The sequence below is a fragment of the Bos mutus genome, chromosome 28, assembly GCF_027580195.1.
Source record: "Bos mutus isolate GX-2022 chromosome 28, NWIPB_WYAK_1.1, whole genome shotgun sequence".
Classification (NCBI taxonomy): Eukaryota; Metazoa; Chordata; class Mammalia; order Artiodactyla; family Bovidae; genus Bos; species Bos mutus.
The window spans coordinates 18131912-18154807 of NC_091644.1; the positions used below are offsets into that span (position 1 = coordinate 18131912).

At 47.2% G+C, this 22896-nt stretch overlaps 1 protein-coding gene across 1 annotated transcript in view; it reads right to left on the bottom strand.

The window, feature by feature from the left end:
• Positions 1-19335, bottom strand: part of LOC138986105 (cadherin-23-like) — a 343994-nt gene extending 324659 nt beyond the window's left edge. Inside the window, exon 1 of the mRNA XM_070364712.1 lies at positions 18969-19335. The gene's annotated coding sequence lies outside the window, so the exon portion shown is untranslated. The remainder of the gene's footprint in view (positions 1-18968) is intronic.
• Positions 19336-22896: the final 3561 nt, after the last annotated feature.

Below are 22896 nucleotides of genomic sequence, written 5' to 3' on the forward strand. Positions count from 1 at the left end.
CTGACTTACGTATCTGACCTCACTGAGAAAATGAAAACTGCGTACAACTACAGAATAAACACTCTTATGAAGCAATGGAGAATTTACCAAAATCCTACATTCTGGGCCATAAAGTAACTTTCAAAACATTTCAAGGAACTGAAATCATTCAAAGTGTGTTCTCTAATCATAGCATATTAAGCTCAAAAACAAGCATAAAAAAATGAGGAAATCCCCAAATGTTTGGAAATAAAGCAATGTCTTTCTAAGAAATCACAAATCAAAGAAGAAACTGCAACAGAAATTAGAAAATATTTTGAGCCTTAAAATAATTAAAATATAACATTAAAATTTGTGACATATAACTTTTTTGCTTGGAGGAAATTTTATAGCCTTAAATTCAGATTTTCAAAAAGAAGAAAATCCAAAACATAATAATCCACGTATCTATCTTGAAACATGTTTTAAGAAGTAAATTAAACTCAAAGAAAGTTAAAAAAAATTTTAATTTACTAAAGAAAGGAAATGAAATATAAAACAAAAATCAGTAAATTAAAGGTTGATTAAAAAATCAGTAAATTAAAAGATCAAATTGCCAACATTTATTGGATCATAAAACAAGAGAATTCCAGAAAAACATCTACTTCTGCTTTGTTGACTATGCTAAAGCCTTTGACTGTGTGGATCACAACAAACTGTGGAAAATTCTTAAAGAGATGGGAATACCAGACCACCTTACCTGCCTCCTGAGAAACCGCGATCAGGAAGCAACAGTTAGAACCATACAAGAAACAACAGACTGGTTCCAAACTGGGAAAGGAGTACGTCAAGGCTGTATATTGTCACCCTGCTTATTTAACATAAATGCAGAGTACATCGTGTGAAATGCCAGGCTGGATGAAGCACAAGCTGGAATCAAGATTGCCAGGAGAAATATCAATAACCTCAGATATGCAGATGACACCACCCTGATGGCAGAAAGTGAAGAGGAACTAAAGAGCCTCTTGATGAAGGTGAAAGAGGAGAGTGGAAAAGCTGGTTTAAAATTCAACATTCAAAAAACGAAGATCATGGCATCCGGTCCACTCATTTCATGGCAAATAGATGGGGAAAAAGTGGAAACAGTGAGAGACTTTATTTTCTTGGGCTCCAAAATCACTGCAGATGGTGACTGCAGCCATGAAGTTATAAGATGCTCCTTGGAAGAAAAGCTATGACCAATCTGGACAGCATATTAAAAAGCAGAGACATTACTTTGCCAACAAAGGTCTGTATAGTCAAAGCTATGGTTTTTCCAGTAGTCATGTAAGGATGTGGGAGTTGGACCATAAAGAAGACTGAGTGCCAAAGAACTGATATTTTTGAACTGTGGTGTTGGAGAATACTCTTGAGAGTCCCTTGGACTACAAGGAGATCCAACCAGTCCATCCTAAAGGAAATCAGTCCTGAATATTCATTGGAAGGACTGATGCTGAAGCTCCAATACTTGAGGTAATAATAATTTCTAATGAGAGTCAGCTCATTAGAAAAGATCCTGATTCTGGAGAAGATTGAAGGCAGGAGAAGAAGGGGATGACAGAGGACGAGATGGTTGGATGGCATCACTGACTGAACATCATCACTGAACATGAGTTTGAGCAAGTTCTGAGAGATGGTGAAGGACAGGGAAGCCTGGTGTGCTGCAGTCCACGGGGTCGCAAAGAGTCAGACATGACTGAGTGACTGCACAACAACAAAAAAAGGTGATTCTCTGAAAAGACTAACAAGACTAACAAATCCAGTGATCAGCATGACAATGAAAAAAATGAGAGAGACGGCATATATTACCAGTGTCATGAATAAGAAAGTCTCACTGCAGATTCTACAAAGTATAGAGACTACAATACAATAACGAAGGAGATACTATGAATACTTTGTCAATTCATATAAAAATGTATACAAAGTAGGTAAAGTCCTCAAAAAGTACAACTTACCAAAACGGACACATGAAAACACAGAAATATAAATAGTTCTATTTTTCTAGATATACTGAAATTGTAATCAAAAACCTTCCCACTAGGCCTTCCTTGGTAGCTCAGCGGTAAAGAATCTGCCTGCCAATGCAGGAGACACGGCTTCAATCCCTGATCTGGGAAGATCCTACATGCTGCAGAGTAACAGCCTGCGCGTCACAACTGCTGAGCCTGTGCTCTAGAGCCCGGGAGCCACAGGTACTGAGGCCCATGTGCGCCAGAGCCCATGCTCCACAACAGGAGAGGCCGCCACAGTGAGAGCCTGAGCACCACAGCCAGAGAAGAGCCCCCACTCGCCAGGACTAGAGGAAAAGCCTGTGCAGCAGTGAAGACCCAACGCAGCCAAACATAAATAAATTCTATTTTAAAAAAATAGCCTTTCCTTTAAGAAACATAAGCTCATGTGGCTTCTCTGCTTAATTTTCCTAAATTTGAGGAAAAACATAATACAAATTTTATCCAAACTCCTACAGAGAAACAGAAAAAGAAGGAACAGTTCCCAATTTATACCACAAAGCCAGCACAACTTGATACTATAATCTGATAAAGATATCAGAAGAAAGGCAAATCATAGGTCAATCTCTTTTATGAACACAGATGAAAAAAATATTTTAAGGAATACTAATAATTCACATGCAAAATATGGTCAAGAGAAGCCATTAAATCTAGTCCAATAGCTTCCAAGGGATTATGAAGAGAATATCAAGACAAAGTTGGATTTATTCCAGGAACGCAAAGTTGGTTAACTTTTGAAAATCAATTCATGTAATTCAGCATATTAACAGGAGAAAGAAGAAAAATTAAATGATCACTTCAAATAGATGCAAAAATACATTTGATAAAACTCCATACACACTTATAATTTTTAAAAAACTCTCTGCAAAGCAGAAGAGGCCAGATACGAAAAACCCACAGCTAACATCACACTAAATAGCTAAAGACATCCTTGAGATCAGGAACAAAACAAGGATACCCACTATACCACTTCCATTCAACATAATATTGAAAGCTCTAGCCAGAGTAACTGAGCAATAAATTCCCAATTCCAAACTGGAAAGAAAGAAGTAAAATTATCTCCATGCACAGATGACATGACCATATATAAAGAAAACTCTAAAGATCCCATTTAAAAACTGTTGGAGCTAATAAATAAATTCAGCAGTTGCAAGATACAAAATCAACTCATGAAAATAAGTTGCTTTTCTACACACCAGCGATGAATAACCTGAAGACAAAATTAAGAAAACAATTCCATTTACAACAGCATCAAAAAGAATAAAATGCTTAAGAATAAACTTAACCAAGGAAGCAAATGACCTGTGCACTGAAAACTGTAAAACATGCTGATAGAACTCAAAGAAGACACAAATTAAGTGGGAGACATCCCATGTTCATGGATGGGAAGACTTAATATTGTTAAAATACTATCCTTAATATTAAGATAAAATATTACCCATAGCAATCTACAGATTTAATGCAATCTCTATCAAAATGCCAATGATGTTTTCTGCAGAAATAGAAAAACCCATCCTAAGATTTGTGTGGAATTTCAAATAGCCAAAACAATCTTGAAAAAGAACAATGTTGGAGAATTCATACTTCTTGATTTCAAAACTTGCTACAAAGTTACATTAATCACAACAGTGAGGTAAGGACATTAATACAGACCAGTGGAATAGAACAGAGAGTACAGAAATAAATCATCGCATATACTGTAAACACATTTTTGACAAGGGTGCCAAGATCATTCAATGGGGAAAGGGCAGTCTTTTTCAACAAATGATCCTGGGAAAACTGAATGACCACAAGCAAAAGCTGGACTCTTATAACATACACAAAACTTAAAAAAAAAAAAATAGATCAAAGACCGAAATATAAGAACTAAAACTATAAACTTCTTAGGTGAAAATCTTTATGATATTGGATAGGCAATGATTTCTTGGCTATGACACCAAAAACATAGGCAACAACAATAACAAAAAAGATAAACTGGATTTCATAAAAATTAAAAACTTATGTATATCAAAGGATACTATCAACAGAATGGATACCTATAGAATGGGGGGAAAATTTATATTCTGATAAGGGATTATATCCAGAACATATAAAGAATTCTTACAACTCAACAACAAAAATATAAGCAGCCCAATTCAAAAATAGCTTTGCAAAGTACTTGAATATATATTTCTCCATAGAAGATATTAAAATGGCCAATTAAGAGATACTCATCACTAGCCATTGCTGCTGCTGCTGCTGCTAAGTCACTTCAGTCGTGTCCGACTCTGTGTGACCCCATAGACGGAAGCCCGCCAGGCTCCCCCATCCCTGGGATTCTCCAGGCAAGGACACTGGAGTGGGTTGCCATTTCCTTCTCCAATGCGTGAAAGTGAAAAGTGAAAGGGAAGTCGCTTAGTCATGTCCAACTCTTAGCGACCCCATGGACTGCAGCCCACCAGGCTCCTCCGTCCATGGGATTTTCCAGGCAAGAGTGCTGGAGTGGGGTGCCACTGCCTTCTCCGTCACTAGCCATTAGGAAAATGCAAGTCAAAATCTCAGTGGGATACCACTTCATACCCATTAGAATGGCTATTATAAAAAATATTAATAATAAAAATAACAAGCATTTGTGAATATATGGAAAAAATTGTAGCACATTGCTGTGGGCACATACAATCAAGCAACTTCTGTGGAAAACAGTGTGATGATTCCTCAAAAAACTAAATGTAGAATTATTTATGATAATTTCACTCCTAAATATATACTCAAACAGACTGAAGGCATGGACTCAAACAGATATTTGTACACTGATGTTCTTAGTAGAACTATTCACAATAGCTAGAAAGTAGAAACAATCCAAATGACATCAATGGATGAATAGATAAATGAAATATGGTATATGCATACAATTTAGCTATTATTCCACCTTAAAAAAAGGAATTCTGAGACATGCTAAACATGAATGAACCCTGAAAGCATGCTAACCAAGCCAGACACAAATTACAATTATTATATGACTCCACTTACATAAAATACCTAGAAACAGCCACATTTACAGAGACAGAGAACAGGTTGCCAGGGCCTGGAAGGAGAGAAAATGGGGAGGTACTGTCCAATGGTTACAGAGTTTACAGAGCTTTTGTTTGAGACGATTAAAAGTTTGGAAATGGACAGTGATGGTGCGTACAACACTGTGAATTTTATTAATGCCAATGAAACGTATACTTAAAATGGTAAATTTTATATTATATGTATTTCCCCACAGTTTTTAAAAATAATGGAAAAATTTTCCTAATATGATAAACTAGATCTGCAAAAAACTTACAACAAACATCATACTTAACGGTGAAACATTGAAAGTTTTCACAATATCAGAATCAAAATAAGGATGCCCACTATTACCACGTCTATGCAATATTATTTTGGAAGACTTAGCCATTGCAATAAGGCAAGAAAAAATACATAAATATTGGAAAGGAAGATATAAAATTGTTATTATTAATTGAAAACATGATTGTGCAGGTTAAAAAAAATCAAAGATTCTATAGATAAACTATTGGGTATAATAAGTAAATTTAACAAAGATTGTTGGATACAGGTCAATATTTTAAAAATCAATGGTACTTGTATATGTCAGAAACAAATAATTAGAAATGAAAAAAACCTTTAAATATCACTTATAATAGTAGCAAAAGCATAAAACATATAGAAATCAATCTAATAAAAGAAATATAAGACTTCTATGTGCTCAGTCACTTCACTCATGTCTGACTCTTTGTGACCCCATGGACTGTAACCCACTAGGCTTCTTTGTCCATAGGATTTTCCTGGCCAGAATACTGGAGTGGGTTGCATGCCTTCCTCCAGGGGATCTTCCCGACCCAGAGATCGAAACTGCGTCTCCTGCACTGCTGCTGCTGCTGCTGCTGCTGCTAAGTCGAATCAGTCGTGTCCAACTCTGTGCGACCCCATAGACGGCAGCCCACCAGGCTCCCCCGTCCCTGGGATTCTCCAGGCAAGAACACTGGAGTGGGTTGCCATTTCCTTCTCCAATGCATGAAAGTCAAAAGTGAAAGTGAAGTCGCTCAGTCGTGTCTGACTCTTAGGGACCCCATGGACTGTAGCCTACCAGGCTCCTCTGTCCATGGGATTTCCCAGGCAAGAGTACTGGAGTGGGGTGCCATTGCCTTCTCCCTCCTGCACTGCAGGCAGGTTCTTTACCACTGAGCCACCAGAGAAGCCATAAGACTTCTACACAGACAACTAAGAAACATTCTTGACAGAAACTTATTAAGACCTGGGAAAAATGGAGGAGTATATTTTACTCATGGATCAGAAATTCAGCATTATAAAGATGTCAATTTTCCTCAAACTGATCTACATATTGTTGATACAGTCTCAATCAAATCTCAGCAGAGTCTTTGTGGAATTTCAAAAGTGGATTCTAAATTCATACGGAAATGCAAAGAGCCAAAATGAAGAATAAAGCTACAAAATGTATACTACTAGATACATCAAGCTAGTAATTATATTATAGTATTTGTATTGCTAAAAGGACAGTCAGATATACCCAAAAGAATTGCATATATATATATATATACACACCAAAAGACACATACCAAATAATCTGAACAGACTTTTCCATAATAGCCAAAAACTAGAAGTAACCCCATTGTCCATCAACAATAGAATGGGTAAACGGTGGTATATTCACACAATGGAAACTTATATAGTAATGAGAACAAACAAATGTAACTATTCACAGCTTGATGACCCTCACAAATAAGTTGAGTAGAAGAAAACATCGCCAAGAGAAAATATCGTATGAATAAATTTCTATGAAGTTCAATATAGACAAAAGTGAATGCATGCTATTAGAAGCCAGGATTAGAAGTTACCTTTGGCTCATGACAGAAATGCTTCTGTTAATTTCTTTTTTCTAGGTTTGCATGGCAGTTACAGGGGAGGGGCCACTTTGTGATAATTCAAGCTGTACGTGTATTATTTGTACCCTCTTTCATAAGTGTTATGCTTCAATTAAAAAGCTGACTAAAAATATTCCAGTTGACGTGGGAGCAACGTTGATGCTACTAACCCCTGAACTGCCTGCCTCTCGTCTTGCCCTGCTACTGTGGCAGTACAGTGCCAGTGGGCACAGAGAAAAGCCACAGCCTCTCAGCAAGGGCACCTCTTCCTCCATGAAGCCTTCCAAGACTGTCCTTTCATCCCCACCCAAATGCTGCCCCCACCTCCTCTGAACCTACAAAGCTTTTCTCATAGGTATAATAGCCACTCCTGGCACCCTCAGGTAGTCTGCAAGATTGTGAGTTTCCAAAAGGCAGGAGCTAAGAGTAACAGTGGCGTAAAAGTTTAACAGTAACCTACAAGTAACTAACAGCATTTCTTGAGCATTTCCTATATGGCAGGCATATTTTCTAAGCATTTTACAGGCAATAACTCGTTTAATTCTCCCAATAACCCTTTTAGGTAGGTTCTATTACTATCCTGATTTTCTAGATGAGAAAACTAAAGAACAGAATGATTTAAGTGCCGAAGGTTACACAACTAATCATTGGAAGAGCTAGGATTTGAACCTGGATGGTCTGGCTCAGAGATAGAAATACTCTCCTGGTTTAAGCAATGGGCCCGAAGATGAAGCCTGGTGCTTGTAGCTCTGGCCACACACACCCAGACCATACACAGAGGAGGAGGTGCTCCCCATACTGTCCAGGCAGGCAAATGTGTCTACGAGTCTGTGCAGAGAGGTGTGTGTGTATACGGAGGTGCACCACCTTTTTTTTTTTTTTTTTGGTCCCCTTCCTTGCAGTACCACCTCTTAAAGGCCTAGTTTTCAGAGGGCAGCTGGAAGGCCTACGTCACTGGGCCCGGGCTCCTAAGTCTGAGGAAGCAGGCTAAGGCCAGAGTGTGGCTTTGGAGGAAAGTCCCTTTCCAGTCCTGGGGAGGAGGGCCTGACCCCCTCCTCAGGGGTCAGGTCATTGCTGACAGCACTCAGGACCCAGGAGGAGGTGCAGGCTGGGGCTCCTGCCCTGGTCCCAGGTATGACCAGGGGCCCTCTGCTTCCCACCTCTAGGCCAGGGGTCTGCAAACAGCTCCTCGGAAGGTAAAGCCAAGTAAAGTCAGTCTCCTCTGGGAAGGGACTACAGCATCTCACGTCCTCCTCTGCCCTTCACCCCACAGTCTGTTCAACCAGCTTCTCCTCGGGTCTGCCCTTCTACTCTCCCGCTGCAGTTCAAGCTCATTTCCTTCTGCTTGGTCCTAAAACGGCCCGCATATCTGCCCAGAGATCTTCTTTGTTTCACGGGGAGCTATGGGAGCTAGGGAGGCTCTTCTGTGCCACGTCTGGGTGGCTGTAAATGGGCTCCGGTGACATACACTTAAAAATGATGGACCCCCCAGCATTAGAAGAGAAAGTCAGGGCTGCTGACCCCCAACTTAGATCAAACGGTGCTTCCTTTGTCAGAGGCTGTTAAACCTTGGGATGCCATACCGCCCTGGCCCAGGAGCCTGTATTGTCCATGGTGGCCAGAAATGGCCCAGAGAGGGGGCCACCTTGGCAAAGGTGACGTAGCACATCAGGGCCAGAGGCCAGGAGCAGGGCCAGCAAGCAGACCTGGAAAGCAGGCCTGAGAGGCAGGGCACCGGAGAAGGCCTAGCCTCACGTTCCGCCTCTTCTCAGGAACACGCTGGTGACCAGCACACCTGCCTGAGTGCTCGCGTGCGTCCAAGTGCACGCCCGTGCGCCTACGCTCGCTCCCGAGCACGCATGTGCCCGCGCTCATGGCCAAGGCCAGCTGGGTCAAAAGCAGAAGGAGAAGGAGCTGCTAGTACAAAGAACTTCTGAGCTGGAGAGCTGAAAGGAGAGCGGGAAGGAAAAGAAGGCCCTGCTTCTCTACTCGGCCTTCCCCTCTCCCCTCTGCCCTCGCCCGACACCCTGGCCTCCCGTGGCGGCTCCCCAGGAAGCTGTGAAACACACAGGTGCAACGAGGTCACCTAGTTAACAGCCTCCCTCCCGCTGTATTATTCATGGGCTCCCTTCTTCCGGCCCGAGCTCCAGTTTCCAACAGCCCTCAGGCTCGGCTTGGCAGGTCAGTCAGCCTGGCAGGTCCAGACTGCTGCAACCCCCACTCTTTACACCCCATGCCCTTCCTGTCTCCTTCCCAGGACAGCAGCCATCCCGTGCTACCTCGGCCCCCAGCTGTCACACACCGCACTTCGGGTGAAGGGGAGAGCTTCGGTGAGGAAGACCAGAGAAAGAAAACTTTAGCTGAGGCAGATATGAGATGCTGAAGTTCCCAAAGGGGGCTATAGAGCGCTCTCTCTCTCTCTCTCTCTCTCTCTCTCTCTCTCTCTCACACACACACACACATCAGATTGACCGGCCCAAATATGGTACTCTGAATAGTTGTGAAAGCTCTTGTACTTTCTGTGCCTTGCACAGTGCCCACAAACAGTAGTCCTTTGATTCGTTGACTTACACACTTTCCCCAAAGAGGGGTGTCAAGTTGCTGGAGTGGACATAAGCCATCAAGCCATTCAAAGACACTGCTGTTGGAATTTAGAAGTGTTTGTGATATTTACATATCTATCTGCATATCTCTTGTAAATCCTGCATAGTTCAAGTCATTAATGCATAATGACAACTCAAAAATATTTATTTACTGAGCTGTCTATATATCACAATTCATGTATATCTCACAAGAGTCCCTTCCTCCCCGAAGCAAGGGTCAGAAGGGTTTTTCCTTCTGCTGAGAACACTGTGGCTCAGAGGATGAAAGCACTTGAGCCGACCTAAGAACTGTCACGCAGTCTTCCCAAGCCTGCCAGGGGCATCTTTCTTCACCGTTCACACATATTCCTCTGCCTTATGGTTACCATAGGTACAGCAACACAAGGAAACTACAAGATGAATCCATGGTCCTCTAGTCACTCAGGTCAGGACCCAGAGTCCAGGCCAGGATTAAAGTTCGGCCAGAAATACTGAGGGCAGTTCACCAGCAAGCCTGGCCAACAGCAGTGGGAAGGTGTGCGGCAGAGATTAAACCACAGGAGTCATTGCATTCGACCCCCCTGGTTTTACAGCTGAAGTTAGGCTGGGGTCTCCAGTCTAGGCAGGAGCAGAGAGCACTGACATGGCTGGCCGTCCCACATGGGGCAACCTGATCCAAGCAGAGGACCTGTAGTCCAAGCTGGTGAGCTGTCCCCCTCATTTACTCCCATGGATGTTAAGTCACTGCCCAGCCCTGCTCTTAAATGCCTGGGTGCTGTAGGCACCTGAATGTCCAACCCCAGGGCAGAGTCAATCACAGGTAAAGTCCACAGGGCAGTAAACACACCTGACGGGCCTGGACCGAAAGTCCACCCCGCCACTGCCTCTGTGCAGACCCAGCGGGGCTCACGGGTCTTTTCCGGACAGTTTCCATCTGCCTAAGCAGGGATCTGGCTCTAGCCCTCTCTAAGAACAGTACAATGAGAAGAACATAGTAAGGATTAAGGACTCAGACTGCCTTGGGCAAATGACACCCCACTGCCTGCTAACTCTGTGACTCTGGGTACATTGCTTCACCTCTCTGTGCCTGACTTCTCATCTGTAAACTACACCCAGCAGAAGTCCCTGTCTCATTTGGTTGTTGTCAGGACTAAGCAAGGGGTTTTGTATGAAGTGCCAAGCCCAGGGGCTGTCACACAGTAAGTGTTTAATAAATGCTTCCTGATGTTATTTTCATCCCTGAAACTCTACGTTTATGACAAAGATCATATATCAACTGGCCATCTGTGGGCTACATGCAGCTTACATGAAGGCCTTTCCCAACAATATATATTACACAAGCGTGGAGCATCACCATCTCAATGGACACAAGTTTGAGTAAACTCTGGGACTTGGTGATAGACAGGGAGGCCTGGCTTGCTGCAGTCCATGGGGTCGCAAAGAGTCGGACACGACTGAGTGACTGAAATGAACTGAACTGGGAGCCACTGACAGACCCCAGAGGCCTAAGACAGTGCCTGGCACACAGTAGGGGCTCAATAAAAATTTGACCAATGAATGAATGGCTTCATGGTGTTTTTAAATACTTGAATGGGTTGCTAACATTTGAAATACAATTTTGTAGTTTTTAAATCTAGATTTCCAGAGAATTTTGAGAAGTCGAAGTGTCTAACCACACTTATCCTGCATGCTGCTTTACAACCACAGGCGAAAACCGTAGCAGTGGTGCCCCCTTTTACATGGGGCGAGCGTGTGCGATTTGCCCAGTGTCCGCATAGCCAGCCTGACTCTCTTACACCCGCTGCCCAGACAGACTGGACGTTCTGGGCACCTGAATGTTCACCCTGGCCCAAGTCAATCAGGTAAAGGCCAGACAGCAAGGAAGGTCTGCATTTACCCAGCCCCAGAGCACTCTGTCCATGGCATTTCTTGCAAGCCCCAAGATCCCCTCCCAGTCTTCCTCCCATCCTAGTCCAGCAGGAAAAAAATGGGCCTTCAGGTCTGCTAAGCACCAGAAGCCCCCTGGCATCCAAGCCCCGCTACTTTGGACAGGCCAGACCCTCTCCTCCAGAGGACATAACCCCAACTGCTCTGGGTTGCCCCAACTTCCTCAGCTGTCCAAGCCAATGTCCTTCTTGCTTGGAAAACTCCCAAGTGTAAAAAGCAGCAGAAAGATGAACTTAATCCTTATCTTTCTTTTAGAAAGTATGCATAGACAATGAGATACACACACACACACACACACACATACAGATAAGGTGCTTTTCTAAAACTCTGCTAGCAGTTCCAGGCCCCCTCTACTTCAGTCTTCTAAGGAGAGGGGATATTTAATCCCATGCTTGGTAACCAAGGTGCTGTGGGATACTGGGGGGCTGCCTGAGAACACATGGGCCCCTCCCCACCTTCCACCCCCCTCCCCAGCCCTGCCAGGGCTCAGGCCCATGGAGCTAGACCACATCTTCCCATTCTCCAAGAAGCCTTCCCCAACTCCTCTGTCTTCTGCCTTTAGCATTTCAGTGATCCTCTGTTTTCTCTGTAGCTCTCCTGACCATCTGTAATTGTCTTGAGTGTGTATTTATTATCTATCTCCGCCAGTTCAGTACAGTAGCCACCAGCCACACATGGCCAATGCTGAGTCCAGCTGAGAAGTGCTATAAATGCGAAACACACAAAAAATTCCAAAGTCTTAATTAAAAAAAAAAAGAATGTAAAAGATCTCATTAATAGTTTGTTATATCGATTATTGCTAAATGGTAATATTTTGGATACAATGGGTTAAATAAAATAGATTATCAAAAATAATTTCATCTATTTCTTTCAATTCTTTAAAATAGCTACCAGAAAATTTAAAACCATGTATGTGGCTTGCATTGTATTTCTATTGAATAGCACTGCTGTAGATGATGCTCAGCATAAATCCCCAGTCACTAGATAAGCCTGGTACACAGGTGATGCTCAGTATCGGTTAACCGAATGGCTAAATGAAAGGTCTCCCCAACAGTGGATGTAGGACCCTAAAACACAAAGGAAGGACCTCCTGCCCCACTGTCCAACACACGCTGGTTTTCCTGTGACAATCTACCCATGCCTCTCCTAAGACAAAGCCTCAGGCCTCTGTAGAAGGGACAGAGAGAGGCTTGGCTTAGAGTTCTGTCACCACCTGTCCCTGAAGATAGCAGCTCTTCTGGCCCCAGGAGAAAAGGTCAAAATCAGTCTCCTCCCAGGGCAAGGGCAGGCGACAGCCAGAGAAGGGATGCAGAGGACTGGAGAGTGAAGCCCTGGGTAAGTCCGGGGCAGGATGACAAGTCTTTTATCTCTGTAGCAAAGAACAGAAGAGGGGCAGAGCTAAAGGGAAGCCCTTTGAGGGACCCGGCCCACCCTGACCGAGCCCCAAGGAAGCCAGGAAAAGCCAGCATTTCTTGGGGACAGGACCAGCACTGCAAATGAAGACCCAGACACAGTCCCAGCCACCCCTTCTGTTTTCTCTCCCTTCCCTCCCTTTCTCTCTCTCTTTTGCTCTCCTCTATTTCCCTCCCTTGATTTCACTGGCTCCCAAATTACAGCCTTCCTTTCAGAAACAGACACAATCAAGGTGGTACACAGGGCCCTTGTCAGAAATGGCATTGCAGGTCCTCTCCAAATGGAGCATGGCCTTTAAAGAGGGAGGCAGCACTGCTAACAGCCTGTCCTGGGGAAGATACATCTTCAGGAAGGACTCCCTCCCTGCTAGGTTGATCAGCTTGCGGGAGGCTCTGGGTGAGTGTGATTGCAGGGTCAGGCCCTGGCTGCCAGGGACCAAGAGACGACGGTCTGCCTGGCCTCATGCTGGGGTGGAAGTAGCCGGGCTCTGCCCTTGATTAGCCACCGCCCAGGCCCACCGCACCCCAGGAGAGGGTCTAGAAGCAGCCCACTCCCTGACTGTGAGCCTCAGTTTCTGCACCTGTAACGTGGTACATGGTACATCCAGCTAGTTTCTAGGGACTCTTCTAGCCCTTGGCATAGATGTCACAAACTCAAATGGCTAAAGGGGCCAGGATATAGTGTAAATAAATAGGGTCAGATGTGAGGCGACAGGGAATGTGGAGACTGAGGAGAACTGAAGGCTATAAGCGCACCTGTAAAACTCACGTGCTGGCAAAAGCCAGGGTAAAATCATAATAGTGGTTACTTCAATGAATATAATGAAAAACTAAACAGTCTCTAAAAATAATGCTATAGAAAACTCTGTAGTTACATTATTTGATTATAATATGCTATTACGTAAAATAGGAGTATCACACACACACACACACCCACAAAAAGAACAGGAGATGGCCTGAGGGAGCCTCGTCAAGCCACCAAGGATGCATCAGATCCAGCTGGGGTTACACACATGCACACATATGCAAAAACCCATCACTTTCATTTAAGATCTGTTTACTTTATTGTATGTATATAACCCTCAAAGCATGTTTTAAATAAAAATACAAATAAATAAAAAGGGGTGGCTGCAACTCAGCCCCAACCAATTACTGTCAATTGGAAACACAGACCCAATGTTTCCTGTTCTAGCCAGATATGCCAGAAATCTAGCTCTTTATTACAAAAATGCCGTTTTTTAATGTTGCTAATAATTAATGCAAAATGAAAAACCACAACCACACATGCATACATCCTCAGGCAGAACTCGATTTGAGAACTTATAGATTGTCCAACTCTCAAAATAAGGGGAGGTTTCACCTCTGCTGGAATACAATGTGCCTAACACATGACTGAATCGAAAAGGGATAGTAAAAAAGCTACCACATTCTGCATGTGTACCATGTGCCAGGCCCTGCACAAAAGGCTTTCTGTAGAGTTTCCTTCTTATTAATGCTGACAGCAAGCTTGCAGTGTAATTGGAAATTATTCCCATTCAACCACTGAGAAAACTAAGGCCTGGGCAAGGCCTTAGCCTTAGCTCAGGAATGGAAGCTCTACCTGCCTCCAAGCAGCCTCACAAAAATCAGGAAGGGAATAGGTTTATGATCATAATAATAACCAACTCTTGCATGAGCTGTTAGACTCTGCAAAGGAAAGATCAAACTACAAACGCTAAGCCTGAGCCTGCTGTGTCACTCTCGGTGTCACTGCCTGAGGCCCCTGGGGCTGGGAACAGACGTCTGATAGCCCCGAGCCCCCAACAATACATGGAGCCTCTCAGACTGTCACTGTTGAAGGGAGACAGAGCCCCAGGAGCATGATCTCTGAGGCCCAAATACACAGCCAGAAAGAAGCAGCAGCAGCAGCCCGTACCACTCCCCGGGACAGAACCAGATTACATTTCACAATGAAAGACTAGAAAGCTATCTCCATGTGGCTACTTCTTAAATATGCCAAGTTTCTCACTGACACCCTTCTAGTCAATAGTGTTGGTAAGAGTATGCGTTTTCTGCCTTATGGAATTCAATAAAGCTATTTTCATATTGAACCAAAATAAATATGCTTCTATTTATCTCCATAAATGCTCTAATTCTTCTGAATTGACTCTTCCGCACAAATGATCACTCACCACTCTTGTAGATAGTTAGATCAAGATATGGAAATTTCCAGCACTCCAAAAGCAACCCTTAAGCCGTAGTCATCACACCCTGGAGCAACCATGATTCTGACTCTGTCATATAGGTGGGTTTTGCCTACAGGTGTGCCTTTTACTTGGGACCTGTGCTTTTCTATTCTCCACAGCCCCCACCACGCCCTATCGTCTTACACTTGATGTTGCTTTACTCTCTGGTCAGATTCCCAGCCCCTCTAGGCACATGAGTTTCTGCCTCTACTCCAAAGGCATTTGCCCAGAGCCCAGGATACAGCAAGATGGGCGCGAGCTGCCTAGTCTGAATGGAATCAATGTGAATAGTTAAAACCGGTTATAAGCATACTAGATGCCAATGAGTCAATGGACAGTGATTAAGCATCAGTCCCTGCGGATACAAGAAGGAATAAGATACAGCTCATGCTGAAGGAGCTCACGGTCTAGTGAGACACCGGACCGCTGCAGAGTAGGGCAAAGTGCGACGTTAGGGCCTGGAGTGAGGAAGACACAGCTAGGGAGTTAACCGCCCCTCCCACCCACCTGACTCATGGTACTGTCCACACTGGTGCAGGGGGCTGGAGCCCAGAAGAGCCTGTTCCCCTCCCCACTTCTCTTCCACTGGAGGCAGAATAACCCCATTCTGAAATAACCCATCTGGCAGGGTCCAACTCACAAATAACTTTGCACACCAATTAAATGGACAAATAGGACTACCTGGGGCCAAGAAAAACGCAAATCAAGGCTCAAAAATAATTTTCTAAAAAATGAACAAAGGCAGTTAAATTAATTTGCTAAAAAAATCACCATCACGTTTTAAAACAATGAATTTTGTTTAAAACCTGAGGGTTCTAGGAAACAGTAAGACTTCTACTGACCACGTTGTTTTTGAACTCACGGATGAAGGTATCTTTCACTTGAATGTCACTGTCTGTTAGTTCCATGACCATGCCAACCCACGTTCTCCCACAGCTCCCCCCAGCCACTCTGCCTCCTGGCAAAAAGGCCAGCACAGAGGAAGGACAGTCGTCTTTTAGTAGGTCTAGGGTGCACAAGTCATGCCATAATCTTTCTCCTGTGATACCGCTAGCCCCACCAAGGCTCTGAAGTCCTCAGATCCCCAGTCTCAGGCCAGCCTCGTCGGTGTCAGGGTCACCATTATTCCTCCAGAGGACCATGAGTGGTGACTTGCACCATGTCTTGGCATCATCCTGTTTCTTGGGCCTAGGGGCCTCCAAGGGCACCGGGTGGCAGAAATGGGGTGTCCAGCCTGGGGTGGTGGCAGGGGTAATTAAGAGTGGAGCTTGGCTGGTATCCTCTCCTCTGCTGACTGCCCCAAATTAGCATTTCTGCAGCTCCCTCTGCATAAATCCTGAAGACCGTGGAGAGGTGTGATTGATGGGTCATTCCATTCATTTGGGAGGGACAGATGAAGTGGAGGACAGTTCCTTAATTCTTTCTCCTTAAGGGACAGCATCTACCCAACCCGAGGCCTCCTAGAGGCAGAGCAGCTTATCCAGCTTCCAAAAACCCTGCCCCTTCCGCCCACTTCCGACTGGCCCATATGCAGCACACATGGCAGTGTTTTCATTACACAGAAAACTGAACTGCTACTTGAATCTGTATTAAGATGCCCAAAACACAGTTACCCTCCTGGCACTAGCAGGGAATACCCTCAAGGAGCCAGCCGTGGACAATTAATCCAACCCTACCATAAATGTCCAGGAAAAGAAGTTCCAGTCTCAATCTCATTCGCAAACCTACATTCTTATCCAGTGACCTTTTTGACACTCTTTCACCAAGGGCTGTGAAATGCTCATTCCTGAGAAGGTACTGTGGAGCAGGGCTTCTCAAACTTTACTGATAAAACAAACCTCTCAAGGATCTTGTCAAATACAGATTCTGATTCAAGAGGTCAGGAGCGGGTGCAAGAGTCTGCTTTCTAACAAGTTCCTAGGTGATGCTGATGCTGCAGGTCCACAGGCCACACTCAGAGTAGCAAGGCTCTACTAGACCTTCACCTCCCAGAAGTATGTGCATTTTAAATTAGGGCTTCAGAAAGGCGCCCTTCAAAATATTAAGCTCAAAGAAACGAACCTCAAATGGTGAGTTTGCAGGTAAGGTTGCTTGTTGGGCAGAAGAAATATCTGGGAGGCATCCAGGACCATCCACCATCATAACCCTCAAATTAACCTCTTTGGTAAGCAGATGTGAGAAGCCCAGCTTTTTGAGGGGTCAGGAAGGTGGAGACAGACATGTATATTGCGGCTCAGCCCAGAGGAGGCCAGGATGTCAGTCAGCTCTGGGCCTCTCACACACTCTCGAAGCTCTCCACCACCCAGAGCAGAGCCACCTGGTTCACACCTGTCACTTCTGTAGTGTCACCTTTCCAGCCCACAGGGTACTCTCCCTCTCTGCCGTTCAGCCACTCTGCATCCCACTCTCCACTCTTCCCACAGCACCAAGCATCCCAGTTCCCCCAGTTAAGGGGCCTCCTCCAAGCCCCTCCACCGCAGTGACATCTGTTAACCCAGACTCATAGGTGCTGACCACCCTCACAGGTGCTGACCACAGTGCACTTATCCCGCACCATGAACCAAACATTAACTCCAAGCCTGGTCTCCCCCATAAATGGGCTGACTCATCAGCACCTCTCTTCCTGGCCCCCAGCCAGGCTTTTCCAGCCCACCCAACCCTGGGTAGCTTAATTGTCCCCTGGGCAACTCTCCACCCAACACACACACACCCACACCCACACCCACACACCCCACCCCCACCCCCACTACCCGCCCCCCCCCCGCCCCGCCCCGTGCCTCTCCAGCTTATTTTAAAATCCAATCCAAATTGGGGCGGGGGTACTTGCTAAGCGGCTGAAAGGTAAGGGTCAATGCTTTCTCTGGTATGAAGGCAAGGTATGAAAAAAGAGGCAGGCGCTGCTCTCTGAATTACTGGGGAGGGTGGGGCGTGCTACTACCCAGGAAAGGCTAATTTGTCCCTAGTGGACTGCTGACTGCACAAGGGCTGCGGGTTGGGGTCGCAGGGGGCGGTGGCCGGCTGCAAGGGCACAGGATCTCGGCCGGAGGCACGGAGGTAGCGGCTCTAGGTGCTGGCTCCGCGGGAAAGCAAGGCACTGAGTGCCCTCCGGCTGGTGCCGCCACCACCTTGGCACGCACAGGTTCTGCAGGCGTCCCGGGCTGACCTGCAGGGGAGACAGGGGCTGCGTTCCTGAGTGCAAGCCCCTGGGGACAACCAGCACTGCCGGTGGCCGGGGAAGGCAAAGCGCGAGCCGCACAGGCTCCCTGCTCCTCGAGGGGTGCGTCTTCCCATAGCCGGCCCAGAGCCGGGAGGATGCAGGGGTCTTTTGGGGTCTCTGATGGGCACAGAGATGTGATGAGGGGAGGGGAGAGCTACGTGACTTTAGGTCCCTCCAGTGCCGACACCAACCACCCGGTGGGGTTGTGCCCCACCCCATCTCCACTGTCCAAAGGGGGATCCAGAGCGTAGAAGGAGACGAGATCGGACCCCAACGCCCTCTTTGCCCTCGAAATTCTCCCCACCCCAGACCCAAACCCTCTCTCAGGCTCAGAAAGCAAAGCGCACGAACGTTCCCGGGTCCAGGAAGCGAGGTGGGAAGTGGAGTGCCTTTCCTCCCAAGGCCAACGCGGAGGGAATTCGAGTTGCCAGGAATCAAAGTTGCCGCGCGTCCAGCCGCGGGCTGGGAGTGGGACCCAGGATGCTGGCTGGGAGCCGGGGATGGAAGGAGGCCCCGGGCGCCAGCCGAGGGCGATGGCCGTGCCGAGAACAAGTGGTTCGGCGGCTACGGTCGCGACCCCACAGCTCCAACTTTCCCACCGCGTGGCGGGTGAACGGCTCGGAGAAGGCGAGGGAAGCGGGGAAGGAAGGGGCGGTGCGTGGCTCTTGGTACCGTGTGCATGTGCGGAGCGGCGCCGCGCCTTGGGCTCTGCTCTCCGCTGGATCGGCCCCGGAAGGCCGCCTGCTCCAGTGCTGACCACCGCCGCGTCTCGCCGCCGGTGCGAAGGCTCATCCGCGGCGCGCTGGCCGCTCCTGGGTCCCCTTCGGCCGTCCGCTCGCTGTTGGCCGCTTGCCGGACGCAACTTCAGGCGCGCCGCGGGCTCAGACGAGGCGCGCCCCAATCGTCCCGAAGCCCGGCACCTCGGCGCCCCATGCCCGGGGCCGGCCCGCCCCGCCCCGCCCCGCCGGGATCAGCGCCCAGCAGCCGTCGGACGCGTCTTCTCACCAAGCATCGCGCTCGCAGCCCGCGCCCCTCTTTCTGGAGCCGCCGCCGCGGCTCAAGTCCGCGATCAACTTTCCCTCGCTTCCTCCGCCCTGCTCGGCCCCCGCCACCCAGACCCCGCCTCCTGACGCTCCCTCCCTCACCTCCCGCCTCGCCCAGCCCCTGCCCGCCTCGCCGCGCCCCACTGCCCACCCTCCCACCACGGTGGGCGCCAGGATCCCTGAGCCCCCTACCCCTGACCCCGCTCGGACCCCCGGGAGCAGCGCGAAGCTGGGGCCAGGCGCTTAGGGCATGAATATTTCAGTGCTGGCGAAACTGCCCTCTGCCGATGTCATGGCACCGGCTGCTGTGGCAACTCGACGAATCCCCCAAAGGGGCAAGGAGGAAGCCAGAGAAAGCGGCCCCAGGTGCATGCGGGAGCCGTGCTCCGCAGGGCCGCCCACTGTCCCGCAGAGGGGTGGGGGCCAGGCTGGCCTCGGGCGGAACGGGGAAACACTCCCGGGAAGCCAGAACGAGCGGGTGCCCAGGTCTAGGTAAGCCTGCGCCATCTGTTGGCTTTAAGCGCCCCCTCTCTGCTCCCAAAGTCGCTCTGAGCCCGAACGGGGCTGTCCCTCCAGTCATTGGGACCACTTAGCTGTGTTGGCTCAACCAGCTGGCTTGGCCTACTCCACTCATACTCTCCCATCTGTGCCCTCTCCATCAATCAAAGCTGACAATATCCCCAGGTGCTTACAAATGAGGGCCCCGAATTAGAAGAAACCTGCGCTGTCACCTGAGGACCCTCACCCATGCAGGGTGCACACCTGAATAAGGGTCTACAAATTTCTTTTTGCACATGTATAAGGTTGGAGACTTCATGACTTTTCCAGACAGCTGGAAACAGGAAGAGTCTATACTGGCATCCTTGAAGATGGTCATTCCCTGACCTTGATCTTTACCTCCCAGGGCTAAACATTCTGAATTCTTTTAACCATTTATCATATGACTGGATGTCTGGACCTGTATCAGCATATTGACAATAGCTGCCTGGAGTCAGGCACTGGGCTGAGACTTTTGGCCTGACTTCATTCTAATCGCAACACAGCTTTTCTGGTAGGTGTGTCATTAGCGTGGCTACAGGAATAAAACGGGCTTTAGGGAGGTGCATATGGAGAAGGCAGTGGCACCCCACTCGAGTACTCTTGCCTGGAAAATCCCATGGATGGAGAAACCTGGTAGGCTGCAGCCCATGGGGTCTCCAAGAGTCGGACACGGCTGAGCGACTTCACTTTCACTTTTCACTTTCATGCATTGGAGAAGGAAATGGCAACCCACTCCAGTGTTCTTGCCTGGAGAATCCCAGGGATGGCGGAGCCTGGTGGGCTGCCGTCTATGGGGTCGCACAGAATCGGACACGACTGAAGTGACTTAGTAGCAGGGAGGTGCATGAGTTACCCATGTGGTGGAGTCAGGTACTGAACCTAGAATCTACCTGCTTCCAAAGCTCCTGTTCTTTACCATTTACTCATTATTGCTAATATACGCTAGCTAACTGAAATAGGTTCTGGGGATGTGACAGAGGAAGAAATAGGCTTGGTCCTTGTACCTTGCAGAGCTTCTCTAACGGGAAAAACAGTCAATGAAACACAAAATCAGGTAAAATTACAGTCAGAATTGGTGCTAGGAAGAGGAATATTTTAATGGTACCTGGCCTAGGGGACCAGGGAAGACTTCTTGGAGGAGATAACACTGAGCTGAGATCTGAGGGCTGCACGATGGGGAGAGAGAGAGTGGGTTTTAGGCAGAAGAAACAGTATGTGCAAAGGCCTCATGGTGGGAAGGAACTGGTATACATAAGGAAGGGAAGGAAGTCTAGAAGGGCTGGGGCGCTGCAAAGGGTGAGGAGGTCAGTGAGTGTAAAGCCACAGTGGGAGCAGGGCCCGGACGCACAGAGCATGTTGGCTTAATCAGGGTTTGATCTCTATCCTAGGAGTGGAGGCTTTGAAGCAGATGGTTGGGGTGGAGGTTGAGGGGTGGGAGTGTCATGAAAATAGGAAAAACAGGGAATTGATTGGGAGGTGATAGATGATAAGAGCATCTTTCTTCAGTTAGAAATATTTACTTACCATCTACTGTGTGCCAGGAAGTTCTCAACCAGGAACAAACCACACATTTCAGACTAAATCCATCTTGCCCCTCATTTTTGTACAGAGAGTTTTAGCAGAACGTAGACATGCCCATCGGGTTATGGCTCCTTTCATAGTAAAACTGCAGAGTTAAGGAGTTGCAACAGAGATTCTTCAGTCCACAAAGCATAAGATATTTACTATCTGGCCCTTTACAAAAAAGTTGCTAAGCCCTGGGAATCTTGACACTGGGATACATCAGTGAATAAAACACACACAGAAATGTATGCACACAAATCCCCACCCCCACCCCAGAGCTCACATCTCTGTAAGCTATCTCAGCTGTCCAGGTATCAGAGTCCTGGCCTGGGGTGGTGATATAGAAATGGAGGGAAGGGATACTCAGGAGGTAAAAAATCTACAGACTTGGGAGATGGAGTGATGCTGGGGGTAGAGAGGGAAATGTCATGGAGACCCCAGGTTACTGGCTTGTGGAAATCAATGGACAGGGTGCTATTCCCTGAGATGGGGAGTGAGGGAAGAGGATCAAGAGGGAAGAGAAGCGAGCCACACCCCCTCCCCCACTCCCTGCCAGGGTGTGTAGAGTGTGAGAGGCCAGTGCAGTGACTGAGTGCAGAGTCAGGGAGGCCACTGGACACACGAGGCTGGGGCCTGAGGACAAAGGGCAGGGCTGGAGATGTGGTCTGACAGGTCTCAGGGAGTCACAGTTTCAGATGGTGATGGAGCCAGGAGTTGGGAGATCTGGTTTCTAAATTTCAGACAGCTCTCTAACTGGTTTTGACCTAGACATGACTTCTCTTAAGACTCCTGTTCCTCATTCATAAAATGAAAGTACTGGAGGAGGTGCTCTTCAAAGTTTCTCCAATCTTAAATCCTTCTTTCTTTCTGCTTTGCCACCTCTTCTCAAACTATGACTCCCCAGGCTTTCTGCAGTCATTTTACAAGTGAACAAAACAGCACTGAATTCAGCTGAATTCACCTCCTCCAATGTGGGCATCATACTTCTGTTCATAGAAATTCTTGGGCAGCCACTGTTATTCCACAAGCGTTTGTCAAGTGCCCGCTCTGTGCCAAGAACCGTGCTAGGACCTAGGGTGTCTGTCTGAGTGCAGCCCACCCACAGAACTGCTTTGAGTGTGTAATAGGGGATTCAAAGCAACTGTGGTCATGTAGTGATGGAGGAGCTGAGAATCCAAATCGGGAAGATGAGGTGACTCAGTTCAGCAACAGCAGAAAGCTGCTACCCACCCTAGGCTGGAGGGACGAAGAGAGGAAGCAGTCACCAGGATCAGGGCACACAGCACAAGATGGGAGCACAGTGGAGCTGGCAGGTGGGAGCCAGAGACACAGTTCTACCAGAGACACTGCTTGAGGTCAAGGATGAAGAAGAGACACCCTGGCTTCTCTCCCCCAGCTCTGGCCTCCCCCAGCACCTCTCTTTGGCTGACCCCAGCCAGAAGCTGCAGACCCAA